This window comes from Monodelphis domestica, chromosome 3 (genome assembly GCF_027887165.1).
Source record: "Monodelphis domestica isolate mMonDom1 chromosome 3, mMonDom1.pri, whole genome shotgun sequence".
NCBI classification, from domain to species: Eukaryota; Metazoa; Chordata; class Mammalia; order Didelphimorphia; family Didelphidae; genus Monodelphis; species Monodelphis domestica.
The window spans coordinates 44,013,793-44,040,964 of record NC_077229.1 but is presented as its reverse complement, the minus strand read 5'-3'; the positions used below and the strand labels follow the sequence as shown (position 1 = coordinate 44,040,964).

The window sequence follows — 27,172 nt, the reverse complement described above, 5'->3', positions numbered from 1 at the left end:
GCCTCTTTGGAGAGCCCCACTGTGAAATTACAGAGCAGACAGAATCAATATGATCAGGTCCGAGGGCCTTGGGGGATTATTTTGCTTTGAGGAGAGGTCAGAGGGGCTTTAGACTTATAAATATATTATTATTTAAGGGAAGATTCATTGTCGTCTTTAAAGGCTCGCTCTGTGGCGTCAGCCTTTTCACATTGTGCTGTGGGGCTCGGTCCTCAAGCTAGTGGGATTGGAGTATCCAAGCAACTAGATGCTGCCGGCAGCGCGAGCATTTTCATTAAGTGGCAAGTTAGAAGGATGTGGTTGTTGGGAGCTTTGGCGTAGCAGTCAGACATGGTTAGGGAAAGCCTTTAGCACCGAGGCTTTCCAGCCGACTCAGTGCATCATGGCAGAGAAGGCTAAACTTGCTGGCGTCACAATTGAGCTGTCCACAAGGTGAATGGACCGTGTTGGGAGGTAAGGGCTTCCCCGCTCCTCCAGGTTTTCGGGCACAGTAGATTGCATCTTGGAAGTCATCTGGTCCAAGAAACTCCCCTCCCGCAAAGCCCCGAGTGGAATGTAAGCTCCTGGAGGGCAAGCAGCATCTTCTTTTGGCCATTGCATTTCCAGAACTTAGGATGGCGTCTGGCACAGAAAAGCGGCTAAAAAAATGCTCCCTGATGAATTGATTGATTTTATAGATGGGGAAACTGAGGCTTAGTTCCACCTAAGTGACTTGTCCAAAGTAAATGGCACTGTCAGACTCTGATGTTAAGTCCTCTGAATTCAAATCGAGCACCCTTTCCTCCCTACTAGGCAGTGCAGTGATTAGAACATTGGTCAGAGTCAGGAAAACCTGAATTCAAATCCTGCCACAGATATTTACTAGCTATTTAATATCACCTCTGTTTGCCACCATTTCCTCATCTGTAAAATGGGGATAATAGTAGCGCCTACCTCCCAGGGTTGTTGTAAGGATCAAATGATGGTATAAATGTAAAGAGCTTAGCCCAGTGCTCGTTACATAGTGCTGTTCAGTTGTTTTTACAATCCTGTCTGACACTTTGTGACCCTATTTGGCATTTTCTTGGCAAAGATGCCAGAGTGGTTTGCCATTTCTTTCTCCAATTCATGTTACAGATTGAGGAAACTGAGGCAAAAAGGGTTAAGTGACCTGTTCAGGGTCACTTCAATAGGAAATGTCTGAGGCCAGATTCCTAATTCCTAACCCAGTGCTGTATTCAGTGCTCCACCTAGCTCTCTATAAATGTTAGCTGCCATTGTTGTAGCTATTACTTAACCTCTGTTTGCCTCAGTTTCTTCATCTGCAAAATAAAAATAAAATAAGCACCTACCTCCCAGGGTGGTTGTGAGTATTAAATAAAATCATTGTAATGTGCTCAGCACAGGTCCTGGCACATAGTAGGCTCTCGCTCTTATTAGCCATTATATATGATGATTTTGGGGAGGATTCATTGGTCAGGGATGGACGTGTCACAGCGGGAATTCTCTGTCAGGCTCAGGTTGAACTAGAGAGCAGAGGAAGTCCCTTCCCGCTCTAAGAGCTTCTGATTCTGGAATTATAGATCTCAAGAGAGAGGGATCTCACAGCTCATCTAATCCAACCCCTTCATTTTACATATGGGGAAACTGAGGCTCAGAGCCTGCAGGGAGTGAGTCACTTTTGCAGAGGTAAAGCCCTTGCCTCCTTGTTGCTAGATCAGGGGATACTGAGGCACAGACTGTCTCCGTTGCTCATTTAGGACCCCAGGACTACAGGAATTCCACAGGCTCTTCCCACTCAGCACCACATAGGAAGGCAGTGGCAGAACCAAAGACCCCCATTTAGGCAATTTCTCCTGGTTCCAAATTGTTCATGCCCCTCCCGGGCTCCATCCCTGGCGACGGCGCAGTATCCTCTCCCCTTCCTCAAGCAGCATGGCCGTACGAGCTTGACTAACTGGGGATTGATGCATGGGCTTTATTGTGTTAATCGAAGCATGACCTGTTAGCTGGCAGCTGCTGGGGAGTTCCAGCCTTGGCATGTGTTTGGACTCAGACCCAGACATTTGGCCTGTCTGAGGGCTTATGGGATCCAGCCAAAGTAGGCAAAACCTTTAGACTTCAGGAGAGCCGAGCCCGGTTTCACAGAGAGGGTGCGGGACCTGGAGCCGGGTAGACCTGGGTTCAAAAACCTCCGATGCTTGCTGCCTCTCTGGCCAGAGGCAAGTCGCCAAACCTCTTTTTCCCTTTGTCTCTTCATTTATAAAATGAAGGGGTTTGATCAGATAGACCCAAAGGTCCCGTCCTGCTCTAAATCTATTGTCTTGTGACTAGGCAAATTATTTCGTGCCTATTAGCCTTAGTTTTCTCATCTGTCAAATGGGGAGAATGATACCCAGTTCTTCTTTTATTGGGATGTTGGGAAAATCAAATGGGATGATGTCTGTAAAGATATTTGCGACTCTACAAGGGCTGTAGAAATATCAGCTTTTGTAATGATGATGACACGTGTGGGGAGGAAACAAGAAGCTATTGCTCTGGGCGGCTAGGTGGCTCTGTGGATAGAGCAGCAGTGCTGGGTTCAAATTTGAACTCAGACACATCCTGTCTCTATGACCCTGGGTAAATCACTTAACCCCCTTTACTTACCCCTTGCCACTCTTCTATCTTAGAATTGTTACTAAGATGGAAAGTAAAGGTTATTTTTTAAACCCTCACCTTCTACTTTAGAATCAATACTGTGTGTTGGTTCTAAGGCAGATGAGTGGAAAGGGCTAGGCAATGGGGGTCAAGTGACTTGTCCAGGGTCACCCAGATGGGAAGTGTCTGAGGCCAGATTTGAACCCAGGACCATCCGTTTCTAGGCTACTGAGCCACCCAGCTGACCCCAACAGTAAAAAAAAGAAAATTACTGTTCACCAGCAGCAGGATTGTGACATTTGTTATTGTTACATATTAAATATTATTATATGTTCTTGTTTTTGTATATCATTATATCATTTACAATAATATTATATTGTATATATTATATTGTATATAATATGTTATATACATTTTAAAATAAATTCTTTTGTTATTGTTTAAACCCTCACCTTCCATCTTAGAGTCAATACCATGTGTCGGTTCCAAGGCAGAAGAGTAGTCAGGGTTAGGCAATGGAGGTTAAGTGACTTGCCCAGGGTCACCCAGCTGGGAAGTGTCTGAGACCAGATTTGAACCCAGGACTTCCTGTCTCCACATCTGGCTCTCCATCCACTGAACCACCTAGCTGCCCCCCAACTTTAAAATTTTATTTAGAATATTATTATGCAAAGAGAAGGAAGGATGAGGCTGTGATGAAGTGCTTTTTAGGAGTCCAGTTAGACTGGGATGCAAATTCTATGAATTGAGTAAAAAATGAAATAAGACTGGCAGGGTATAATTGAGAAAGATCTTAAAGGCTGAACTAGGAAGCTGGCACCTCATTCTAGAGGCAATAAGGGCAGCCGCTGAAGTCTTCTGAATCGAGGATTGACCTATTGAGCCCATTGCCTTAGAGGGATCCATTTGGCCATATTTGGGGGGAAGGAAGAGGCTGGAAGCAGGGAAGCCTGGGAGGATGCTCTCCCGCTCACTGGTCCAGGCACAGAGTGACGAGGGCCTGAAGGAGGGCAGCGCTTGCTTGTGGGAGCGGATGGAGGCAGCAGATGCCAGGAAGGTGGGAAGGACGTCACTCGGTTCATGATTGGTTCAGAGGGATGAAGGGAAGAAGGATGAGTCGAGGGTGACTTGTATGGACCACTTTCCTTTTCTTCTAAGGCCTCAAAGCTTTGTCGAGACGGATCTATTTTCCCACTATATAGAGGGAAAAGCTAATGTATGGACCTCTCGCATTAGACGCACAAAAGAAAAACAGCTCACATTTATAAAATGCTTTCAGGTTTGCAAAGCACTTAACATTCAGGATTATCCCCCAAGTTTTAATAGCTTTCCAGGGGGTGCTCAAAGGAGGTTTAAGGTACTAAAGCTTTAAACTGCATTCAGACTTTTGGCAATATAATGTGTATCATCTGATGTGATCATCACAGGCCTGTGAGGGAGGCGTTATAGGCTTTACTACCACCATTTTAGAGGCAGCTGTGGCTCAGAGTTTAAGAGCGATAACCCTGAGTTCAAATCCAGCCTCAGACGCATCCTAGATGTATGACCTTGGGCAAGTCACTTAACCTCTACTTGCCTGACAAAACTGAATCTGCTGGAGAAGGAAATGGCAAACCATTGCAGTGTCCTTGCCAAGAAGGCCACATGGATGGTCCATGGAGTTCCCTAGAGTCAGACTTGACTGAACAACTGAAGAATAACAATCTCCATTTTATGGATAATGGGACTAGACTCATATTGGATAAGGGACCTACCCAGGAAGGGATCTATGTAAGGTGGGATTTGAATCTTGGTCTTCCTGACTAGCTGCTGAACTGTGCTGCCCAGAAGGTCAGCACATTAAAAGGCTCTGTCCCAGGTCATAGAGTAAATCCATGGAGTGTCCCAAGCTAAAATCTGGATTCCATCAAATCTGGCCTCAGACATTTCCTGGCTGTGTGACCCTGGGCAAGTCACTTTACCCCCATTGCCTAGCCCTTACCACTCTTCTGCCTTAGAACCAATACACAGTATTAATTCCAAGATGGAAAGTAAGGGTTAAAAAAAAAGAAGAAGATCTGGATTCCTTAATTTGCAGTTCTCATACCTCCTCTCCTCATCTCTTTGGTTCTTTCTCCCCTCCCAAATAGAACTGGTGAGATAGATGAACCATTGAGTTTCAGACGTGGGGAAAATCTCAGTCTATTCCATTTCCTGCCCCTCTAGCAGTGCTCTGAGGGGACCAGCATCCTCCTAGTCCCCTGAACCCATCGCCTCAGTGTCATCCTCCAGCCTTTACTTGCACTGACCTCCCTGTCCAATCTCATTCCTGCCCTTACACCCGATCTCCTATCCTCCCCCTTCTTTCCTCTGAGGCTGCCCCTACCTCTTCACCCCATCTCACATGAATTAGGGCAGTAGCCTCCTATCTGGTCCCCTCAGTTCTCTCCCCAATTCCAACCATTCTCAGTTACTAAATGTTTTGGGTTTTCTAATTGTAGATTTGACTGTGTTCCCTCCACCCTCACTTGGTAAACTTCAGTGGCTCCCTATCACCTCCCAGATGAAATATAAAATCCTTGGTTTGTTCTTCCAAGTCCTGCATGTTTTCTGCCTCCTTCGGACCTTTCTTCCCTTGTCCTCTTTTACCATTTACCTCCCATAGGACTCTATTCCTCTCTACGTATTCTTATGATCCAGCTACATCAACCTGATTTTCTTCAAATACATGAATCCCTTTCACACTGTATCTTTCCTCACCCCAATTTTAGTGTATCATGGATCGGCAAAAGAAATTAAATGAGAATTTAGGGGGAATTTTATAGAAGCCACAGGCAACACAGAAAAAAATTTAGAAATTCAGAACTGTAGGAAATATGTGTTTAGTATTATGTACTATCAACCTATTCATATTTTAATACCATCAATATCTACAATCTATTTTTAAAGTTATAATTAGTAAAAAGCTTGTGTGCAAAAACTCAAAAGCTGGAAAATTTTATGTGGATTTTGCAGATCCCCTGAACACCGGGCCCCTAGCTCCCATGGTGTAGAAGGGATACCTTCCTATTAACATCTCATTTCCTACCTCCAAGGCTTTGTCCTGGCTATCCTCTCCATCATAGTTTCCCTGACTTCTTCAGAGACTCAGCTCAGCTCCCATCTTCTGCTGAAGGTCTTTTGCAGTTTCTTCAGCTGCTGGTGGCTGCCTGAGTTATTTGTGTGTCTTTGCTATTAGAATGTGAGCTCTTTGAGGGAAAGAACTATATTTTTGCCTTTCTTAGTACCCCTAAGTTCTTAGCACAGAACCTGGCACATAATGGGCAGAAGAGGACAAGTATTTAAGTCCCTGATATAGGCTGCTGAGCTTTACGAATATCTTATTTGATCTTCATGACAACAACCCTGGGAGGTCTATGCCATTATCATTCTTTCCATTTTACAGTTCGGGAAACTGAGGCAGACAAAGAATGACTTGCCCTGGGTCACCCGGTAGTAAGTTGCTGAGGCTGTATTTGAACTCTAGTTTTCCCAGATCCAAGCCCAGTGTTCTCTCCACCTCCTCACCTAGTACGTTAACTGAGTGAATGACCATAGAGAAACTTTGGTGTTTAAAATTTCTTAAAATTGTTTATGAGACCCCAAGACTGTTAATTAGGCTTACTCAAGGTCAGGTTGCTCAGATGGGCTTGAGAGAGACCAGCCGATTTCCAAATTAATGCTTCGACAGCATCAATTCAAGTAACTTCAGTTTGATTCAACTGTTATTACAGAAGGGTGGGCTTCATGCCCAGCACTGTTGGTACCAAAGACAAAAATGGAAAAATATCTGCCTTCAAGAAGCTTCCATTCTACCAAAAGAAAAACAGAGTTGGAGGGGGGCAGGGGCTGGCCAGTGGGAACGCCCACCCCACCCAATAAATACAGAAATAATGCCAAGTGCAGGGCAGATGCTCCATGTAAACAGGTAAATACAGTGTCCTGTAGAATGATAGGAGAACGTTTCAGGGAGGCATTTTAAATGGGTGGTGCCTGCCTGGTGTTTTAGGGCAAGCTGGGATCCCAAGGGCAGAGAGAAAACATGTTCTTTAAAAAAAATGCCATTCCAGCAAAGCCAATTAATATTTGAACAAAGGGTAGGGTTAGTCCCCAAATGTTTGCATAAAACATTTGTCCCTTCCCTGCCTCCCCTAAGTATGCATGTGCAGGCATGCCACATTCTCTCTGTCTCTCTCTCTCCCTCCCTCCCACTCTCCCTCCCATTCTCTCTCTCTCTCTCTCTCTCTCTCTCTCTCTCTCTCTCTCTCTCTCTCTCTCTCTCTCTCTCTCTCTCTCTCTCTCTCTCTCTTCTCTCTCTCTCCCTCCCTCTCTCTCTGTCTCTCCCTCCCTTTCTTCCTCTTTCCTCTCTCTTTCTCCCTCCCTTTCTCTCTCTTTTCCTCCCTCCTTCCCTTTCTCTCTCTTCCTTTTTCTTTCTTCCTCCCTCCCCCTCCCTCTTTCTCTCTTCCCTCCCCTCTCTGTCTCTCTCTGTATCTCTATCTCTGTCTCTGTCTGTCTCTCCCTCTCTTTCCCCCCTCTTTTCCTCTCTTTCTCTGTCTCTCCCTCCCTTTCTTCCTCTCTCCTCTCTCTTTCTCCCTCCTTTCTCTCTCTTTTCCTCCCTCCTTCCCTTTCTCTCTCTTCCTTTTCTTTCTTCCTCCCTCCCCCTCCCTCTTTCTCTCTTCCCTCCCCTCTCTGTCTCTCTCTGTATCTCTATCTCTGTCTCTTTCTCTATCTGTCTCTCCCTCTCTTTCCCCCCTCTTTTCCTCTCTCTCTTCTCTCTCTCTTCTCTCTCTCTCTCCCCTCTCTCTCTCTTCCCCCCCCTCCCTCTATGTCTCTCTCTGTCTCTGTCTGTCTGTCTGTCTGTCTGTCTGTCTGTCTGTCTGTCAGTCTGTCTCTCTCTCTCTCTCTCTCTCTCATTTCCCGGAAAATAATTTATTAACTTGGCCATTAAAAAGCCACCTCCCCCCTCCTCCTAAGCATTGCAGGCAGGCGATCCTTGGAGGCTGAGCCAGGAGGAGGAGAGGGGAGCTTCTCTCCCTTAGCCAGAGGTGAAAGCCTCCCTCAGTCCCAAGGACTAGAAGCATCTAGACGTGGGTAATGTATTCACAGTCATGACCCAGAGTGGCAGAAAGGCCTGAACCTGTGGCCTCCGAGGGACTGATGGGGCTGGGATATCGGCTTTAACCCACCAAGCTGCCCCAGGCCCCAGCGTAAATTCATCAACCTTCAGATCTCGCTCCTGGACCACTGAATAATTTACCGGCCCCCGGACCCAGCCTGGCGCAGGTCATTGGAGTTCATGGGTTAATAACAGGTTTGGTTTTCGATGTCAGCATCTCCCTTGATAACATATGAAAGAATCCTATTCTGTTGATTAGATTTGAAATGGATCAATTTTAATCAGCAAAACACCTGACTCGCTCAATAAGAGGAGCATCGGGAGGCAGGATGTGGGCCCTTTTTATTTACCCAATTGTTTGTTTTTAGTCATACGCAAATTCCCCACCCAGACCCCTCCTCCTTAGAGAAATTGACCGGATTATCCTCCTGGACTCCAGTCGTATATTGTGTATTTGATTCATCTACTGATTAGTTGGTAAATCCATGGTTCTCTTTAAGAGATAAGAGCCCCAGCTAAAGGTTTGATTTAGTCATCCATTCCTATCGATGGAAAAACATTTACTTACCAATGAAGAAATTCTCCTTAATGTAAGAGCAAAGGGGAGAAGAGAAAGGGGCAAACCCGTGGCTTAGAGCGGGTCACACGGGGACAGATGGGAGGATCTGGGTTTGAAGGCTTCTTTTGGGGACTGTCCACCGGTGTGACCTTGGACAAACCCTATCGTCCCCAATTGAAGCCTTTGGTCTGGCTGGCCTCTGAGGTCCCTTCCATCGCCCGACTTGTAATTTGGTGGTTCCAATCCTGCCCTGGTTATTTACCCACAAGGCTTGGACAAATCATTTAATCCCTCCGTTCTTTCCTTTGTAAAATGAGAAGATTCTTCTAGTTCTGGAGCCCCGCGATCCTAGGAATGAGGAGTTTTTGCGTCTGATGTACATGTACCAAGCTCAGGGCAAATCGCCAGTCCATGTGGAGAGAGGACACAGAGATTTCAGGACCCCCGAGCAAGCTCGAGAGGCTGATGTATGTGCACAGGGGGAGCAGGGTAAGGTAAAGGAGGAGCTCATTCCAACCCACCATCTGGTAGCATCTTATTTTAATTAATGAGTCTTGCTGCTTTGCAAGATGGGAGGAAGACCTCCTTCCTTTTCTTCCTCTCTTTCTCTCTCCTCCCTTTCCTTCTCCTTCTTTTCCCTTCCCCCTGCTTCTATTTCTCGCTTCCTTCTTCTCTTACCTCCTCTGTCCCCTTTCTTCCTCTCTCCACTCTTTCTCCTTCCTGACTTTCACCCTCTCTCTCCTTCCTCTTCCCCTCTCTCTTCTTTCACTCCCTTCCTTCTTTTCTTCCTCTCTTTCCTTTCTACCCTTTCCTCTATCTCTCCCTTCCTACAACTTTCTCCCTCCTTTCTTTCTCTTTCTCTCTCCTCCATTTCCCTCTCCTGTCTTCTCTCCATCTCCTTCCCCTCTCTCCCTCCTCCTTCCCTTCTCTTCCCCCTCTCCTTCTTTTCCTTCCCTCTTTTTCTCCCTCCTTTCCCCTCCTAAATGTTTTCCTAAAGTGGGATGGACATATTTGGGTAATAGTGAGTTCATCTTCCCCTCAAAGGCACTGATTTAGAGGCGGAAAGGACCTCAGAGGCCTTGAAGTCTGCCCCCCCTCCTTTTCCAGATGAGGAAACAGAGCGAGAGGGGTGAATTGACTTATCATTGAATCATCGAGGTGGTTGAACACTGGTGACCATGGAGCCCAGCCCTCTCCTTTTATTAAAGACAGAGGTGAGATGATTTATCAGATCACAATTCGAACCCACGTCTTCTCTCTCCATAGTCCTATGTTCTTTCCATTGTAAAAACCAAGGGTGCTTTTTAGAGATTGAGCGGAGAAGATTCTTGTTCAGGTATAGGTTGGACTCAGATGGCCTCTGAGGTCCCTCCCAGCTCTAACATGCTGTGATTCTGTGAGGAGGCGAAAAGCACTGGTTATTTCTGTGCTGCTGACGGACTTCAAATTATGTCTCGCCATCTAAATTTGGCACCCTGGGTAACAGCCCTGGTTGCCCTGTCCTAGTTACAGTCGAGCATATTCTATTTAATCTTTCTCAATTCATGGAGGTGTTCAAGGAGGCCATCCTATCCCTTTCGACCTCTGACATATCCATCCATTCCTTTTTATTTCTCCTGATGCCACCCTAGGATGGGTGCTCATTACCCACCTACTAGGACCATTAAAGAATAGCCTTTTAATGACTGGCTGCCTCTCCTTTCCCCCCTCTAATCCCCTCCTCAATTTTCCCTCCTTTCCTTCTTTTCTCCCCCTCTCTTCTCTTTCTACCCTTTCTTCTATCTTTCCCTTCCTTCACCTTTCCTCTTCCTTCCTTTCACTTTCTTCCTCTCTCCTCCCTCTCCTGTCTTCCCTCTATCTCTTTCCCTCCCTCCCCCTCCCTTTCCCTCTCCTGTCTTCCCTCCATCTCCTCCTCTCTCTCTCCTCCCTCTCCTGTCTTCCCTCCATCTCCTCCCCCTCCCTCCCCTCCCTTTCCCTCTCCTGTCTTCCCTCCATCTCCTCCTCTCTCTCTCCTCCCTCTCCTGTCTTCCCTCCATCTCCTCCCCTCCCTCCCCTCCCTTTCCCTCTCCTGTCTTCCCTCCAGTTCCTTCCCCTCTCTCTCTCTCCTCCCTTTTACCCAGATTTCACTGTATCCCTCTTCTTCTCAGGGTCAGCTCCCTGCTGCTCATCAAGTGAAGTTAGTGAGCCTTGGGTTAAGAATCCCAGCTCCCCAGGAAAGAGTGGAGCCAGAATAGCCAAGGGTTTAGAAGAATGCCTCCTGATCTCAGAGGCAACAGGGAACCACTCAAAGGCTTGGTCATGCCAACGATTTAGGAATGTCGGTGTAGCAGCTGTCTTGGTTTGGAGGAAGGAGCAATAGATTAGCAGGCAGGGTCTTGGGTTCCAGTCCTAATCCAATCCAAAAAGTATTTATTAGGCATGTCCTCTATGCTGGGTTCTAATAATAGCCAAAGTTCTTATAATAAATTCCAGTTTACAAAGAACTTAATAGATAATCTATTATGTGACCCTTACAGTATTTAGGTGAAGTAGTATTGTCAAACCCATTTTAAAGATGAGGATATTGAGGTTTCTTTTTTTTAAAATCCTTTCTACCTTCCTGGGTTCCATGTATTGGTTCCAAGGCAAGAAGAGTAACGGCTAGGCAATGGGGGTTAAGTGACTAGCTCAGGATCACCCAGCTGGGAAGAGTCTGAGGCCAGATTTGAACCCAGGACCTTCTGTCTCTGGGCTGGACTCTCTAGCCCTGAGACACCCAGCTGCACCCAAAACAGATGCTTTCAATAGTGATATGGCCTCATTCTTTGCTGACCTTGAATCTGGGTCTTTTTCTTACAACACATGGCCTCTGTCGGGGTGCAGGCCATTCCATCTTCTTGAGTCCTAGTTCCCTTCTCTGTAAAAGAAAGGAGAGCCAAACTCACTGGTCTCTGAGGCCTTTCCACGTCTTCCTTCTGTGATTCTAGTGGCTGTTTTCTGCCCAAAGAGAAGAGCAAGTACAGCAGGCTTGGGGGGCAGGAAGGGCTTTAGGGAAATGAGTTCTGGGGTCTTCTCACGATTGCTGGTCCATGAAGGCCAAGCTGAGGGGGAGATCAGCATAGCCAGGACTGACAGCACAGTCCGTCCCTCCTATTGGGAGCTTTGTCTCCTTACCTTGGGCACCTGGGTGACACAGTGGATAGAGCTTCTGGTCTGGAGTCAGGAAGAACTGGCTTCAGACATTTCCCATCTGGGTATCTCTGTTTGCCTCAGTTTCCTCATTTGTAAAATGAAATGGCAAACCAGTGATATGATCCTGGTCAAGTCCCTTAACCCTGTTTACCTCAGTTTTCTCATCTGTAAAATGAGTTGGAGAAAGGAAATTGCAAACCAGCTATGTGAACCTGGACAAGTCACTTAACCCCTGCATGCCTCAGTTTCCTCATCTGTAAAATGAGTTGGAGAAGGAAATGTCGCACCACTCCAGTGTCTCTGCCAAGAAATCCCCAAATAGGGTCACAAAGAGTCAGACAAGACTGAAAAAATAACTAAACAACAACTTCATAGCCTTGGAGGTCTTCCAGAGAACTGTTGACTTTCTTCATAGTGATGTTAGGGCAAAGGGCACCCAATGGATGACTCTGGTGAGCTCTGGGTGAGGAGACGAGAACCAGTTCTCTATTTTGAGAAGGTCTCTTCCCTCTTCCTACTCCCCAGGCTGCTTCAGATTACAGGGAATTCAGCTCCAAGTGCCTAGGAGGGGCGCCATTTGTCAGTCTTCTCCAAACATTTGGACAGTGTTATTAGAAAGGCATCAGATGGAACCAGCAGTGGATTGAGAGCACGTCTAGAGAGGGGAGGTCCTGGGTTCAAATCTGGCCTCAGACACTTCCTAGTTGGGTGACCCTGGCAAAGTCACTTAACCCTCATTGCTTAGCCCTTATTGCTCTTCTGCCTTGGAACCAATAGATAATATTGATTCTGAAGTGGAAGGTGAGGGTTATTAAAAAAAAAACAAAGGCTATCAAACCTACCCAGGAGCTCCTTGGCTTCCTCCATGAGCCAGTGAAAAAGCAGCTGACTTCCTGGGACCTTGAATCCATTCTTGGCTGTTTGCTGGGGCTGTGAGTCTTTCAGGTCTCAGTAACAGTAGGTGGCCAATTACCTAGGCAGGTGCCTTTTGAAATACACGGCCCTTAAAGATATAACTGAAGTACATGAAGATGGAGGAAGAAGGACTAGAGTTCAGCTTATATTGTGAAGAATGGGCAGTTTCAGCTCTAAGGAATAAAGGAAAATTATACAAAGAATTATAACTCAACAAGGAGCAAAGTGGATAGAATGGAAAAGGTAGAATTAGAGGATCTGAGTTCAAGTCCCTCTTTGCTGCTTACTACCTTTTTTACTTGGGGGAGGACTTCAGGGCCTCAGTTTACTCATTTGTAAAACGAGAGGATCGAATTCTTAATCCTTTGGCCTGGACCCCTTTGACATTCAAATATATGGCTATCATGGTCACTGGATTTCCACAGTTCCCTCAGATGAAAGCTACTGACCCCTTCACCATCTAAATTTGGCACCCTGGGTAACAGCCCCCAGTTGCCTTGCTAGTTAAGAGTTGAGTATATTCCAGTTGACCACAGTCAACAAACATTTATAAAATGCTTACTGTATATCAGTACTTTGCTAAGCTCTGGAAATACAAAATATAAGCAGAAAGACAGTGTGCGCCCTCAGGGAACTTACATTCTAACGGGGATGAATGCAATTTTAAAAATGAATGCATTGAAAATTTTAAAATAGCATACATAAGATCATTAAAGAAAGCAATTATACTGAAATGCATTTAAAAGATAGATAGATAGATAGATAGATAGATAGATAGATAGATAGATAGATAGATAGATGGATAGATGGATAGATGGATAGATGGATTGATGGATGGATGTGTAGATCAATGGATGAACAGAGAAAGAAAGAAAGAAAGAAAGAAAGAAAGAAAGAAAGAAAGAAAGAAAGAAAGAGAAAGAAAGAAAGAAAGAAGAAAGAAAGAAAGAAAGAAAGAAAGAAAGAAAGAAAGAAAGAAAGAAAGAAAGAAAGAAAGAAAGAAAGAAGAAAGAAAGAAAGAAGAAAGAAAGAAAGAAGAAAGAAAGAAAGAAAGAAAGAAAGAAAGAAAGAAGGAGTGAAGCGAGGGAGAGAAAGAGGCCAAGTCCATGAATAGGAGGAAGCCGAGGAGGAAGCATTGGGAGAGTCTCATGGTAGTTCAGTGATCTCTACCCTCTAGCACTCAAATAAAAAGGAGGGGAAGAGGGAAGGGGAAGGAAGGAAGCAAAGCATAATGAATTTTTTGTGGTGAGGTGCACATGTAGGGAGAGTTATAGGGTAGGAAGCATATAAGGAAGAGTGTTGGCTTTTTAAAAAATAACCAAATATTTTAAATTTACTTTCCTATGTTTAATAACCTAAGGCAGCTAGGTAGCTGAGTAAATAGAGCATCTGTCCAAGAAACAGGAAGACCTAAGTTCAAATATGACCTCAGGTGCTTTCTAGCTATGTGACCCTGGGTAAATCCTTTAAACTTGTTAGCCTCAGTTTACTCATCTGTAAAATGAGCTGGAGAACGAAATGGCAAACCACTACAATATCTTTGGCCAGAAAATCCCAAAATGGGTCAAGAAGAGTCAGACACAACTAAAATGACTGAACAACAGAGTTAATAAAATCTCTGGGAATTAACTATTTCCGTTGCAGAAGAAGGCAAGGTCCAAACCGAGACTATCCTGATGGTCACCTCAGAATGAAGTTCTTTGAGTGCTTATAGGTCAGTAGGCAAGGCAGCCCTTGAGAAGGCTGAGAATTTGCTCTGATTGGCAGTTTGTTGTATCTTTTCCTATGTTTTTCCTTTTCAGGCAGGATTTCAGTTTTGACCTCTTGCCTTTGGGGCAGCCATAGAAGAGCTGGAAAGGGATACATGAACCCCCAAATCTAACTAGTAATTGACAAGTGGTCTGTATTTGCAGATCTCCAATGAGGTGGTAGCCGCTTATCTTTCCCATTCCCCTTTCAGATCTTTTGGAATCACTTTTCAGGATCTCTTTCATCAGGCCTCTCTATTGTAGCTACCAACCATCATTCTTTCTCATTCTGCCTTCTGAGTGGAGTAACTTCCCCAAGGCTTAGGCATGCCCTTTCTGGAGGTCTGGTCTGGATGAAGATGAGGAAACTGAGGCTGAGAGAGATTTTCAAAATGCTTTCCATATAGTCACAATTTCATCTGATTCTCACAATGACCCCAGGAGGTTAATGCTAATATAACCTCCACTTTACAGATGAAGAAACTGAGGCCAATAAGGCTTCTACAATTCACTCAGGACTATGCAGCTAGTAAATATCTGAGATGTTTGAACTCAGGACTTCGTATCTCCAAACCCAGTGCTTTAGCCACTGGCTGCCTCAAGGGAGTGCAGCAGATGCCGCTAGATGGGATAAGACGGACATCTTTCTTCCAGGATGATTTTGAGGCTCTGATGAGATATAATGTATGTAAAAGGCCATATTGCTTTATTACTGTTGTCCAAATGCATCCTTGATGTCCCCTGACTACAAATGACAACCTGTAGATATTTTCATGACTTCATCATCTCATTTTTTCTCTTGGAACTTTTTTGGTCCTCTTAAAAAAAGAGGAAGAATTAAAAATCTCACACCCCACTTCCCCCTACACTCCACTAACAGGCCATGGGCTATTACAGGAATAGTAAATAACAAACCTTCCCCTCCCCGGGAATAAGTGGCCCAATTTAATCAGAGCATTCAAATATTTGGATGCTTACACTTTGTATTTTTGCTAACTTGATTATGTAGCATTTGAAATACCTGTGAACCCTTTAAAGACGCCCGCCCGGTGATGAATTATTTGCAATTTCACAGGAAACTTCTATTTTAAAAACAAAATAATATGAAAGTTGCCGGGAAGGTTTTTTTCGGCAGCAGCTACACTGTATAATGAAGCAGCTTGAGAGTTTGCCACATTCAATCTGAGCTGGCAGAACGGGATAGCTGTCAATCATTAGTCCCCTTCCCCCTGTTCTCCCCTGGAGATCCGGGCCTCCTGGGCAGATTGGGCGGGTGGGAGGCTGATGGGGAGTCTTAACAGCCCCGAATGGGGAAAGAGCATTTATTCCTGGGAAGACTGGCTTTGGCTCAAGGCCGAGGCAGGCTCCGTGAGTAACTAATTGAGGGAACCCTTGCCTTCCCAGGGCTGTGGGGCCCAAATGTGGCGAATGGTGGGAAGCTTCCCCATTTAGGCTTGGAGACATGCAGTGAAGGCAGAATTAGGGAGGTTCGTTCCCTTGTTAGCAGGGGAGAGACGAGGCAGGACAGCCTCTCGATCTGGGGCTGTCAGAAAGACCTGGGTTTGAATCCTGCTTGTAACACTCATCAGTTGGGTGACCAGCTCTGGTTCCTGTTATTCTCCCCAGATTTAAAGCTTTGCCAACATAGCTCAACTTGGGATTTTTCTTTGTCCGTCGCCCCTTAGGGCTCTAGGGGTCCCCTCGGCCTCCCATGGTGCGGTGGCTTCCCACATTCAATTCCCTCTTCCTGATCACTTTCCCATTCTAGTGGGTCTCGTGTTTCCTCTTTCCCATCCCCAGTTCTGTGTCCCTAGCTGGGGTCCGAATGACTACCCTCTCCTCCCTCCTTCCCTCCAGTCTTCTTCCTCCAGAGGCACAATTCATCTTCCTAAAGTACCCTCTAATTGTGTCATTTCCCTTCTCAAGCTTCATTAATGGTTCCCCTATTGTGCAACGAATTGTATCCAAACTCCCATTAAGCCCTACATAAGGCTTCCCTCCTCCCCATCCTAGAGAGACAGTATAGAACAAAGTGGAAGTCAGAGGACCTGAGTTCCGATCCTGCTTCTTGTCACTTGGTAGCTGTGTGACCCTGAGCAAATGACCTCACCTCCCTGGGTCTCAGGTTCCTCATCGATACTTGGAGGTGGAATTCAGGCTCAATGGCCTCTGGGGTCTTCTTCTTGTTCAATCATGGTCTACTCTTCGTGAACCCATTCCAGGTTTTTCTTGGCAGAAATACTTCAGCAGTATGCTATTTCTTTCTCTAGCTTATTTTACAGATGAAGAAACCGAGGCCAACAGGGCTAAGTGACTTACCCAGGGTCACAAAGCTACTAAATGTATGACACTCCATGACCCCATTTTGAGTTTTCTTTCTTTTTTTTTTTAAACTCTCACCTTCCGTTTTGGAGTCAGTACTGTGTATTGGCTCTAAGCAGAAGAGTGGTAAGGGCTAGGCAATGGGGGTCAAGTGACTTGCCCAGGGTCACTCAGCTAGGAAGTGTCTGAGGCCAGATTTGAACCCAGGACCTCCCATCTCTAGGCCTGGTTCTCAATCCCACTGAGCTACCCAGCTGCCCCCCTTTGAGTTTTCTTTACAAAGATACTGAATTGGTTTGCCATTTCCTTCTCTGGCTCATTTGACAGATGAGGAAACTGAGGAAAGGTCAGCAGGGCTAAGTGGCTCACCCAGGGTCACAAAGCTAGTAAATGTATGACACTACATGGCACCATTTTGAGTTTTCTTGACAAAGATACTGAACAGGTTTGCCATTTCCTTCTCTGGCTCATTTGACAGATGAGGAAACTGAGAAAAGGTCAACAGGGCTAAGTGACTTACCCAGGGTCACAAAGCTAGTAAATGTATGATTCTCCATGACCCTATTTTGAGTTTTCTTGCATAAATACTGCAGCAGTTTGCCATTTCCTTCTCTGGCTCATTTTACAGATGAGAAAACTGAGGCTAACAGGGTTAAGTGACTTGCCGAGAGTCCCACAGCTGGTTTTCCATTTCCTTCGCCAACTCATTTGACAAATGGGGAAACTGAGGAAAGGTCAACAGGGCTAAGTGACTTACCCAGGGTCACAAAGCTAGTAAATGTATGATTCTCCATGAGCCCATTTTGAGTTTTCTTTGTAAAGATGGTTTGCCATTTCCTTCAACTGAGCCCAACAGGATTAAATGACTTTGGGGGGTAGCTGGGTAGCTCAGTGGATTGAGAACCAGGCCTAGAGATGGGAGGTCTTGGGTTCAAATCTGACCTCAGACACTTCCCAGCTGTGTGACCCTGGGCAAGTCACTTAACCCCCATTGCCTAGCCTTTAGCACTCTTCTACCTTGGAACCAATACCCAGTATTGATTCTAAGATGGAAGGTAAGGGTTTAAAAAAAGTGGATTAAATGACTTGCCCAGGGTCACATAATTATTAGTAACTGTATGCTAGTTAGCTTCCATTTCAAGGTCCATCTATTCCACCTCTTAATGCTCTGCTCCTCCCTGGCTGGCTTTTCTTTCTACAGGCTCCAGCCAAGTAAGATTTGTCACCACTTCCCAAGTATACCTTTGCTCTTTCCTTCTTCTGACAGCCCTCTCCCAGCTCTCAGTCCTATGATGCAAAGCAATATTCAAGGCCTTTTGTGATTCCCACCTGCTCCCTGAAGCCTTTACTAAATTTTTACCCGTAGATGCCATTTCTCGTCTCCCAGAGTGTCTTTGATTCATTGTCACCTTGTTTGTGTCCTTTTTTTACATAGTTATTTGTAGCTCTTTTTTATCTCCCCTACTTGACTATTAACTTCCTTGTCTTAATCATCTCCATACCCTCTCTAGAACTCCCCATGGGATCATGCACACAGTAGGTGCTCAGGAACTGCCTTTCAGTGGGATTCAATTCAGTAAACACTGAATAGGAGCCTAAGAAGGATATACTAGGAAGAACTATACAAACTAACAAATGATCCACACCCACAAGGAGCTACACAGGGACAAAGATTAGTAACTACATCGTATTGTAAGCCGACACAAAGTGATAAAAAGTGATTTCAGCAGGGAGAGAGCACGAGCAGTGGGCAGGGGAGCAGCAAAGGAAGGAAGGAGTCAGCCTCGGAGTTCTGTTTAGGGTGAAGCTTGGGATGCCACAAGGCGGAAACAAGGAGTGAGTGTAGTCCAGGCTGCAGGACCCCCAGGCAGAGCTTGAGAGGCACGAGATGGAATTGTTACATTCCATTCAGGGAAACAGTTTAGTGGGCTGGTTGGATGAGGATTTAATTGAGTTTGCCACCATCTCCTTGTGCCAGGCTTTCACTACCGAATCCCCCTTCCGGGAGGAATGGGAGAATCAGCAGGAAGGAAATAGAATTTCCAAAGGTCTGTTGGCCCAGTCAGATTCAGGGCCTGAGATAGAAGAAGCTTGGGAAGGAGATTGGTCTTCCCTGGATCAGCTACTTCTCTGTTTCTCTCTCCCTCCCTCCCTCCCTCCTCCTCCTCCTCTTCTTCCTCTTCCTCCTCTTCTTTGTCTCCTCTCTTTCTGACTCTCTCTCTCCCTCCCCTCCATCCTCCTTCCCTCCCTCCCTTCCTCTCTCCTCTCTCTGTGGTCTGTCTCCCCCATCCTACTCTCTCTCCTCTCTTTCTCTATCTCCCTCTCCTTTTTCTCTCCCTCTCTTCTTTTTCTCTTTCTCCCCTTCTCTCTCTTTCTTTCTCTCTCTCCATTTCTTTCTCTCCCTCTCCTCTTCTCTTTTTCTCTTTTGCCTCTCTTTTCTTTCTCTCCCCTCCTCTCTCTTCTTTCCTTCCTTCCTTCTTTCTCTCTTTCTCCCTTCTTCTTTCTTTCTTTCTTCTTCCTCTTCCTTCTTCCTTTCTTCCTTTCTTCCTTTCTTCCTTCCTTCCTTCCTTCTTCTTTCTTTCTTTTCTTTCTTTCTTTCTTTCTTTCTTTCTTTCTTCTTTCTTTCTTTCTTTCTTTCTTTCTTTCTTCTTCTTTCTTTCTTTCTTTCTTTCTTCTTCTTTCTTTCTTTCTTTCTTCTTCTTTCTTCTTCTTCTCTTTCTCTCTCTCTCTCTCCCTCTCCCCTCCCTCCCTCCCTCCCTCTCCTGCCCTCCCTTCCTTCCTTCCTCTTTCTTTCTTTCTTTTTCTCTTTCTTTCTCTTCTTTCTTTCTTTCTTTCTTTCTTTCTTTCTTTCTTTTCTTTCTCTCTTTCTCTCTTTCTCTCTTTCTCTCTTTCTCTCTTTCTCTCTCTCTCTCTTTTTCTCTCTCTCTCTCTCTCTCTCTTTCTTTCTTTCTTTCTTTCTTTCTTTCTTTCTTTCTTTCTTTCTTTCTTTCTTTCTTCCTTCCTTCCTTCCTTCCTTCCTTCCTTCCTTCCTTCCTTCCTTCCTTCCTTTCTTTCTTTCTTTCTTTCTTTCTTTCTTTCTTTCTTTCTTTCTTTCTTTCTTTCTTTCTTTCTTTCTTTCTTTCTTTCTCTTTCTTTCTTCTTCCTTCCTTCCTTCCTTCCTTCCTTCCCTTCCTTCCTTCTTCCTTCCTTCCTCCTTCCTTCCTTCCTTCCTTCCTTCCTTCCTTCCTTCCTTCCTTCCTTCCTTCCTTCCTTCCTTCCTTTCTTTCTTTCTTCTTTCTTTCTTTCTTTCTTTCTTTCTTTCTTTCTTTCTTTCTTTCTTTCTTCTTTCTTTTCTTCTTTCTTTCTTTCTTTCTTCTTTCTTTCTTTCTTTCTTTCTTCTTTCTTTCTTTCCCTACTCCCTGCTCCCTCTTTTTCTCCTCTCTCCCTCTGACATGTTTTCTTTTCTTTCTTCTCTCCATGGCATCCTGGGAATTGAGTGAATGTTAGTGGAGAGTGCCAAAGAACTCCTGTTTGACTGAAAATACGGAACATGATTATTCATTTAATAGCAGGGGCTGTTTTCCACTTGGTGGGGCATTAAGCAGTGAAAGCTTATGGTCTCTTTCCAAGGCTTGCCGAAGATGTGTGTTTAAAGGAATGATGGAGTGACTGGGGAGAGCTGGGCATGGGAGAAACCTGGGCGTTGAACAATCTAGCTCCCCAGCATTATTACAGGAACATAAGCCCAAGGGCTCTTTTAGCTAACCTGGAAGTAACACTGCCGGAAATAGGCTGCTCCCTAATAGGCACGGTAATAGCTTATGGGCTCTTGCTCCTGTCAGCAGGAACGGGCCGATATATCAGGGTCTGTTGAAAACATTAGCAACATCAGAAGGTTAAATATTCATATTATATCATCCCTGGCATTTTTATTGTCATGAGAGCAATGGATGTCAGAAGTTCATGGCTCAAAATTAAGTTTATTTCAGTGATGGAATATGTGCCCATCTAACTAGCATCTGGTCCTTTTAAATATATATATGATTCGTCTATAACTCTAGAGAGCCGTATGAACCAGGTACACACACACGCCCCATTCCTAAGGTGAGTTATCAGATAAACACTTTTCTGAAAACAAAGGGAATGAGGCCCACTGACCTGATGTTTTTTTAAACCCTCACCTTCTGTCTTGGATCAATACTGTGAATTAGTTCTACAGCAGAAGAGCAGTAAGGACTAGGCAGTGGGGGTCAAGTGACTTGTCCAGGGTCACACAGCTAGGAAGTATTTGAGGTCAGATTTGAACTCAGGACCTCCCATATTAAGGCCTGGATCTCAATCCACTGCTGCCCCCCCCCCCCCCGATTTTTAATAAAGTGGGCTTAGAAGTTATTGATTGACGTAATCATCATTTATTGTCTTTTGTGGCTAACGAGGATCTGTCCAATCCATGTTGGCTAAGGAATTCTGGGTGCTGTACATAGTTTTTTAATGAATTTGAACTCAGGTTGTCCTGACTCTGAAGTTGGCCCTGTATACATTAGGCCTTGAATAAGTAAGATTCCACTGTGGAAAAGTCAATTCATTCTCAGCAAACATTTATTAAGTTCCTACTGTATACAAACACATGGTGCTAGACTTTAGAGAGTCAGGGATAAAAATGGAATAATCTCTCTTGTCAGAAAGTTTAAGTGATATTGGGAGATTTACAATATGTGTGTGAGTCAGAACGCACCATGGTACAGTGAAAAGAATACTCTTGGGGGCAGTTGGGTGGCTCAGTGGATTGAGAGCCAGGCCTAGAGATGGGAGGTCCTGGGTTCAAATGTGACCTCAGACATTTCCCAGCTGTGTGACCCTGGGCAAGTCACTTAATCCCAGTTACCTCAGCCTTACTGCTCTTCTGCCTTGGAGCCAATACACAGTATTGATTCCAAGACGGAAGATGAGGGTTTAGAAAAGAATAGAGTGCTGTCTCTGGAATCAGACGTTGGGTTCAAATTCTGCTTGGGACACTACCTGAGTGACTTTGGATAAGTCTCTTAACATTCTTGGGCCTTGATTTCCTCAAACAAGGTCCTTTAGAGCTTTCAGATTACTGATCCTAAACAAACAAAAAGTGCATATAAAGTAATAAAAAGGAATTTCAAGAATGCTGATAATTGAAAGGATCAGAAAAGCCCTAAGAAGAGGGGATGCCTGAGCAGTGCTTGGAAGGAAGCCATGAAATTCCACAAGAAAGAGGTGAGGCGATAGTGCATTCTTCTCATACAAAGGCACGAAGGTGGGAAATGATGTCATACATAGGAAAATTTGACTCCAATAGAGAATTTGTGAACAAAGTTCTCCCTCCAAAGTTCAAATACCAGTCAACAAATGAGAGCATTGAGCCACTTCTTGGCAGCCTAATTATCCTTGGGATTTGATTTGTATTTCCTTAGATGGGAATTTGTTAGAATTCCAATGTGGGTCTACGTCACTGACCCAGGGGGAACAGAAGGGATATGCCCCAAGGTCCCCATTCCAAGGTTTCTTATACGAGAACCCCCCCCCCCAATTCAGATCCAGAGGACGGCGCTCTGTTGGGGTTCCACTCTGTTGACTGACAGGATTTGGGTGCTCACAGCTGGCTGTTCAATAGTGAGTCAATAGTGTTGTCCCAGCAGCCAAAGGGGCTCCTGTCATCCTCAGCTGGGTCCAGACAAGCATATAGTCAGAAGGAGGAGTCCTAGAGGTTTCCTGCCCTCCGTCAGATCCATCTGGGGTACCGGGTGCAGTTCTCAGCATCATAGTTTACAAAGAACATTGATGAGCTGGAAAGAGCCTAGAGGTGGCCACCTAGAGTGATGGGGAGACTCGAGAGCAATCGATCGGTCCAAAAGCATTTATTAAGCACCTTCTATGTTCTTGGCACTGTGGTAGGCAGTGGCGATTCAAAGAGAGAAATGGAACAGCCCATGCCCGCAAGGAGCTTCTATTCTATCGAAGGAGCAGCATGTCCACATCCAAGAATATTGAAGGATCCTTCGAAGGGGTTGGAAATGTTTAGCGTGGTAAAGAGGAGATTTAGCATAAGGGAAGGGGTAGAATTGAGCTCTGTCTTCGTATATTTGAAGGGTGGTTGTGGAGAAGAAGGGGAGAGTTTGATAGAATTCAGATTTATTTCTAAGGTGGCAGCTGAAGGGAATTGAGTCACTGCTGTAGAGGGCAGAAGTAGCAGTTTTTTCAGGTCTTTTCAGTCTCTGTAACCCCATTTGGGGTTTTCTTGCCAAAGGTACTAGGGTGGTTTTCCATTTCCTTTTGACAGATGGGGAAACTGAGGCCAACAGGGTTAAGTGACCTAATTAAGATCATACAAATAAGTATGTGAGGCTGGATTTGAATTCAGGTCTTCCTGACTCTGTGCCTGGTGCTCTATCCACTGTGCCACCTAACTGCCCTGAAGTAGCCCTAGCAGGTTACAGCTGAGGCTGACTTTGTCTCCTTAGAAGGAATACATTCCCACCCAACAGCTGCCCTCACGTGGAATAGGCCACCTTGGGAGATGGAGGACTGCCCGACGGGAATTCTTGCAGAGGCCACTCATCTGAGATGGTGAAAAGGAGATTGTGGATGAGGATGAGGTCCCAAATGGGCTGAGTGGCTGCCCTCCCAGACCTGAAGTTCCTTTAGTCTTTTTTTGTCAGCCAGAGTTGAGACCCCATTTCCGATCTCAGAGAAGTTGTGTCCTAAAAAATAAGGATGCTCGAACATGGCTCGGGGCTTGGATCAGACGCTACCTCCTCCAGGAAGCCTTCCTTTCCTGATGTTTTCTCTCTCCTCCTTGAGAATTTGAGGTAGCTGGACGGGCCCTGGGTACTATTGGGCCTGGTTAAGAAGACCACAGTTCAAATCTAGCCTCAGATACTTCAGACCCATGTGTCTGTGGACAAGTCACTTTATCTCTGCCTTCCTCAGTTTTCTCATCTATAAAAGAGGGATAACAGTACCTACTGCCCAGCGTTGTTGCGAAGTTAAAATGATGCTTGTAAAGCGTTTTGCAAAGCTTAAAGCTCTCTGTAAATGCTACCTTTTGTTGGTCAGTCATTTTTCAGTCGTGTCTGACTTTTCGTGACTCCATATGAGATTTTCTTGGCAAAGATACTGGAGTAATTTGCCGTTTCCTTCTCTGACTCGTTTTACAGAGGAGGAAACTGAGGCCAGCAGAGTTAAGTATCTTTCCCAGAGTCACCCAGCTAGGACGTTTCTGAGGCTGCATTTGAACTCGGGTCTTCCTGACTCCAGGCCCACTCCTTGAAGTCACTATGGTGCTCTCTAGCTGCCCTCTAAAGGCTAGCTGTCAGTGTCTTCATAGCATGGTGCCTTTCCAGTGAATCTCCCTATAGGGAAAAGACTTTTGTGTGTGCGTGCATGCGTGTGTCTTGCCTTTGTACTTCCCTGCACTCAGCACAGGGTATCTTCCAGCCGTAGGGTTTAACTGCTGTTTTTTAGAGTTGTTGGACTAGTAAAAACATCTGCACTGCAACTCTAGGCGAGTCACTTGAGACTCTTGCCCAAGATCTCCTAGGAGGAGGCAGGATTTGAACCTGTGACTTCTGACTCCAGATGAAACACTCTTTCTGGTGCCCCATCATGCTTTTCCAGTTGTAAGGAAGATACTTTTCTTTCAGCCTTAAACCATGAATAAACATGAGTTCTTACTCTCAGCAGAATGCTCTCCCTGACATTATCCAGTTCAGTCCTTACAATCACCCTCAGAGTTCTTTCGGGAGCTAATGAGTTTCCCTCTTACCGGTGTGTTGAGAGCTGGGTGGCCATTTGTTGGTAGGGTCATGAGAAGGACTTTTGGTCAGTTATAAACTAGATTAGTTGGCCCTTTCACCTCTAGGAAAATCTTATGACCTCTCTAGACCTCAGTTTCCTCATTTGTAAAATGGGTTAGGGTTGGATTAGAAGAAGCCCCTTCTCCTTCCAAATGCTCTTCAGCCTTCTTCCTCAACTTCCTCTCCCACAGGAACCTGTCAACTTGGGGTCTGAGAGGTAAATTTTAGCCTTACCATGTTTGGCCCAGACCTCCAGGTTAATTCTCAGGCATTTCCAATTCCTGCTAGCTATTGTTTATCTTCCCTCATTAGAACAGAAGCTCCTTGAGGGCAAGCATGGTTTGTTTGTCTGTATGTGTATCCCCATTGAGCACAGTGCTTGGCACCTGATAAATATTTTAGCATCGTCCCTCTCTCCCTCCTCCTCATATATCATCTAAACCTGTGATCCGATGAACCCTTTTAATTTGTGAAAGAGGAAACAGCCTAGAAATTTAGTAGAGGCCATCCAGCTAGCTGGAATTCAAACCCAGGTTCTTGGGACTCTTAAGTCTAGGACTAGAAGAGATATTGGCCAGGTTAGCCCTTTTCTTTATACCAATGGGGAGACTGAATCTCCAAGAGGGAAAGCTATTTCCCCACGTCATCTAGTTCAAATTCCTTCCCAAAGCAGTTCTACGAGTATCCATTTACTTTTTTTATCCATTTTTATCCATTTACTGTAATTATCCATTGCATATATGAGAGAGATGACCATTTACTCTGTGTGTGTGTGAACACTTCCGATGGGGGCTCACTGTCCCACCGAAGGGTCATGGATCACAGCTCTGCAGCTAGTAGGCTTTGAGAGGTCATAGAGCTTAAAGGAAAGAGGAAGTAGGATGCAGTGGAAGCTTCGGGCTCGTGTTGGCTGTGGGATCCTAGGGATGTCACAAACACTCAGGCAACTTTTTAAGACTTGAACGTGCAAGAGGTAGTGCCAACCTGCTTCTGTGGAGGGAGTTTGCTCATCTGGGAGTTCCTTATAGAACACCATCACCAGCCTGGGACTTTCTTTATCCCTTCTTCCTCTTCCTCTTGCACAGCCTGTATGTGTCAGAACTGAGTTGGGAAGCTTCTGGCTTTTCATGAAGAATTCTTCCCTCTTCCCTCACACTATCACCCTGGGCTTCTCATCCGTCTCTCTTCTTCCACCCAGATCCATTCTCCTGTATCCCTTCTGTATTTCTGCTCTTTATCTGGTACCCCACAATGTCAGGAGCTCTCTCCTTTTTCCCAGGACCCAGGGCTGCCCTTTGTAAATGATGAGAAGGGAATGATTAGGAAACAAGATCAGCTCCTCCACAAATTGTGTCTGCCTGTGTTGTGGGGAGACGCGAGGCAGGCGGCGGGAGGCTCGTGAGAGGGGAGGGAAGCAAGGCACTCCCAAGGCTTGTGTCTAGCTCATTAGCTGAGCTGGAATCTGAGCTAGGCCTTTCACTCCCTCCTCCTCTGTCTGTGTCTAGGAACAGCTGCGCTGGGCCCATTTCCTTCAGGATGGCTCTTGTCTGCTGATTGCATTTGTATCGGTGATCAGTGACCAGATTTGTAAGAGATCCCTATCAAAGGGGAATCAGAGGGAAGGATGATTACCCAGCAGCCCCACATCCCAGTCAATCAGCCAGCCTCCAGCCCATTTGGGTGCTCTTTGTCTCGCTCCTTTTTTTTGTGGGTCCAGATGCACTAGAGGGAAATGATTTCCAAATGGCTCCATTAGCATGCGGCGAGGCACTTCAGGAAGACCCGCCCCATCCTGGGGGACCTGCTGCTCCAGATGAAAAGAAAAATACACCATTTATCTGGTTGGGTGTAGATCTGAAACCCAGAGTTCTGGACCTGCAAACCATGTCCCTGAATCTGTATACCAAGCACCTTAATTTTCCCAATGTGGAAGCTGAGCTTCTAACAGGGAAGGAAGAATGTCCTCAGTATCTCTCTCCTAGATGCTGAGATGTGTGTGTATATTTGTACATGTTTGTGTGTGTAGTGGAAAGAAAACATTGGATAGATTCAGATCTGGGTACACTTCCTAGCTGTGTGACCCTGGACAAGTCATTCAGTCCCCCATTGCCTAGCACTTACTGTTCTTCTGCCTTGGAACCAATATTCAGTATTGATTTCTTAGCTGGAAGGTGAGGGTTTAAAAAATAAAAACAGACTATTATGAAAGACTTAAGAACTCTGATCAGATTCCAGAAAGTGAATGATGAAGCAGGCTCGCCAATCCCTAACAGAGAGGTGATCCACTCAGGGTGCAGGATGCAACTTATATTTTGGGATGTGGTCAATGTAGGAATTTCTTCTGCTTGACTGTGCATATTTGTGACAAGGGTTTTCTTTTTCTTTTTCATCCTTCACTTTGATATGTACAAAGATTTTGTATTTAAGAGAAGAGAGTAGATTCATCTGATGAATTATAGGTGGGCTGGCAGGTAAGAGAGAGAGAAAATAGGTATTTGGAGAGACAGAGACAGAAACAAAGAGACAGACAGAAGGAAAGAGAGAAAGAGACAGAGGGATGGAGAGAGAGGGAGGAGGAGAATAAGAGAAAGAAAGGAAGAGAGAAGGAGAGAGAGAAACAGAGAAAGAGAGAGAGGAGAGAGGGAGAGAGAGAAGAAAAAAAGAGGGAGAGAGAGAAACAGATGGAGAAGGGAGAGAGAGGAGAGAGAGAGAGGGAGAGAGAGAGAAAGAGAGAGAGGAGAGAGAGAGAGAGAGAGAGAGAGAGAGAGAGAGAGAGAGAGAGAGAGAGAGAGAGAGAGAGAGAGAGAGAGAAGAGATTGAGAGAGATTTTGATTACAGGAATTGGATTAGATGGACTCCCAGGTCCTTTGCAGTCTACAGTTCTGATCCTATGAACTCATAG

General features: G+C 45.2%; 1 protein-coding gene across 1 annotated transcript in view; it reads left to right on the top strand.

Moving 5' to 3' along the window:
* The window catches only part of CUX2 (cut like homeobox 2), a 461,792-nt gene that overhangs the window by 73,725 nt on the left and 360,895 nt on the right, over positions 1–27,172 (top strand).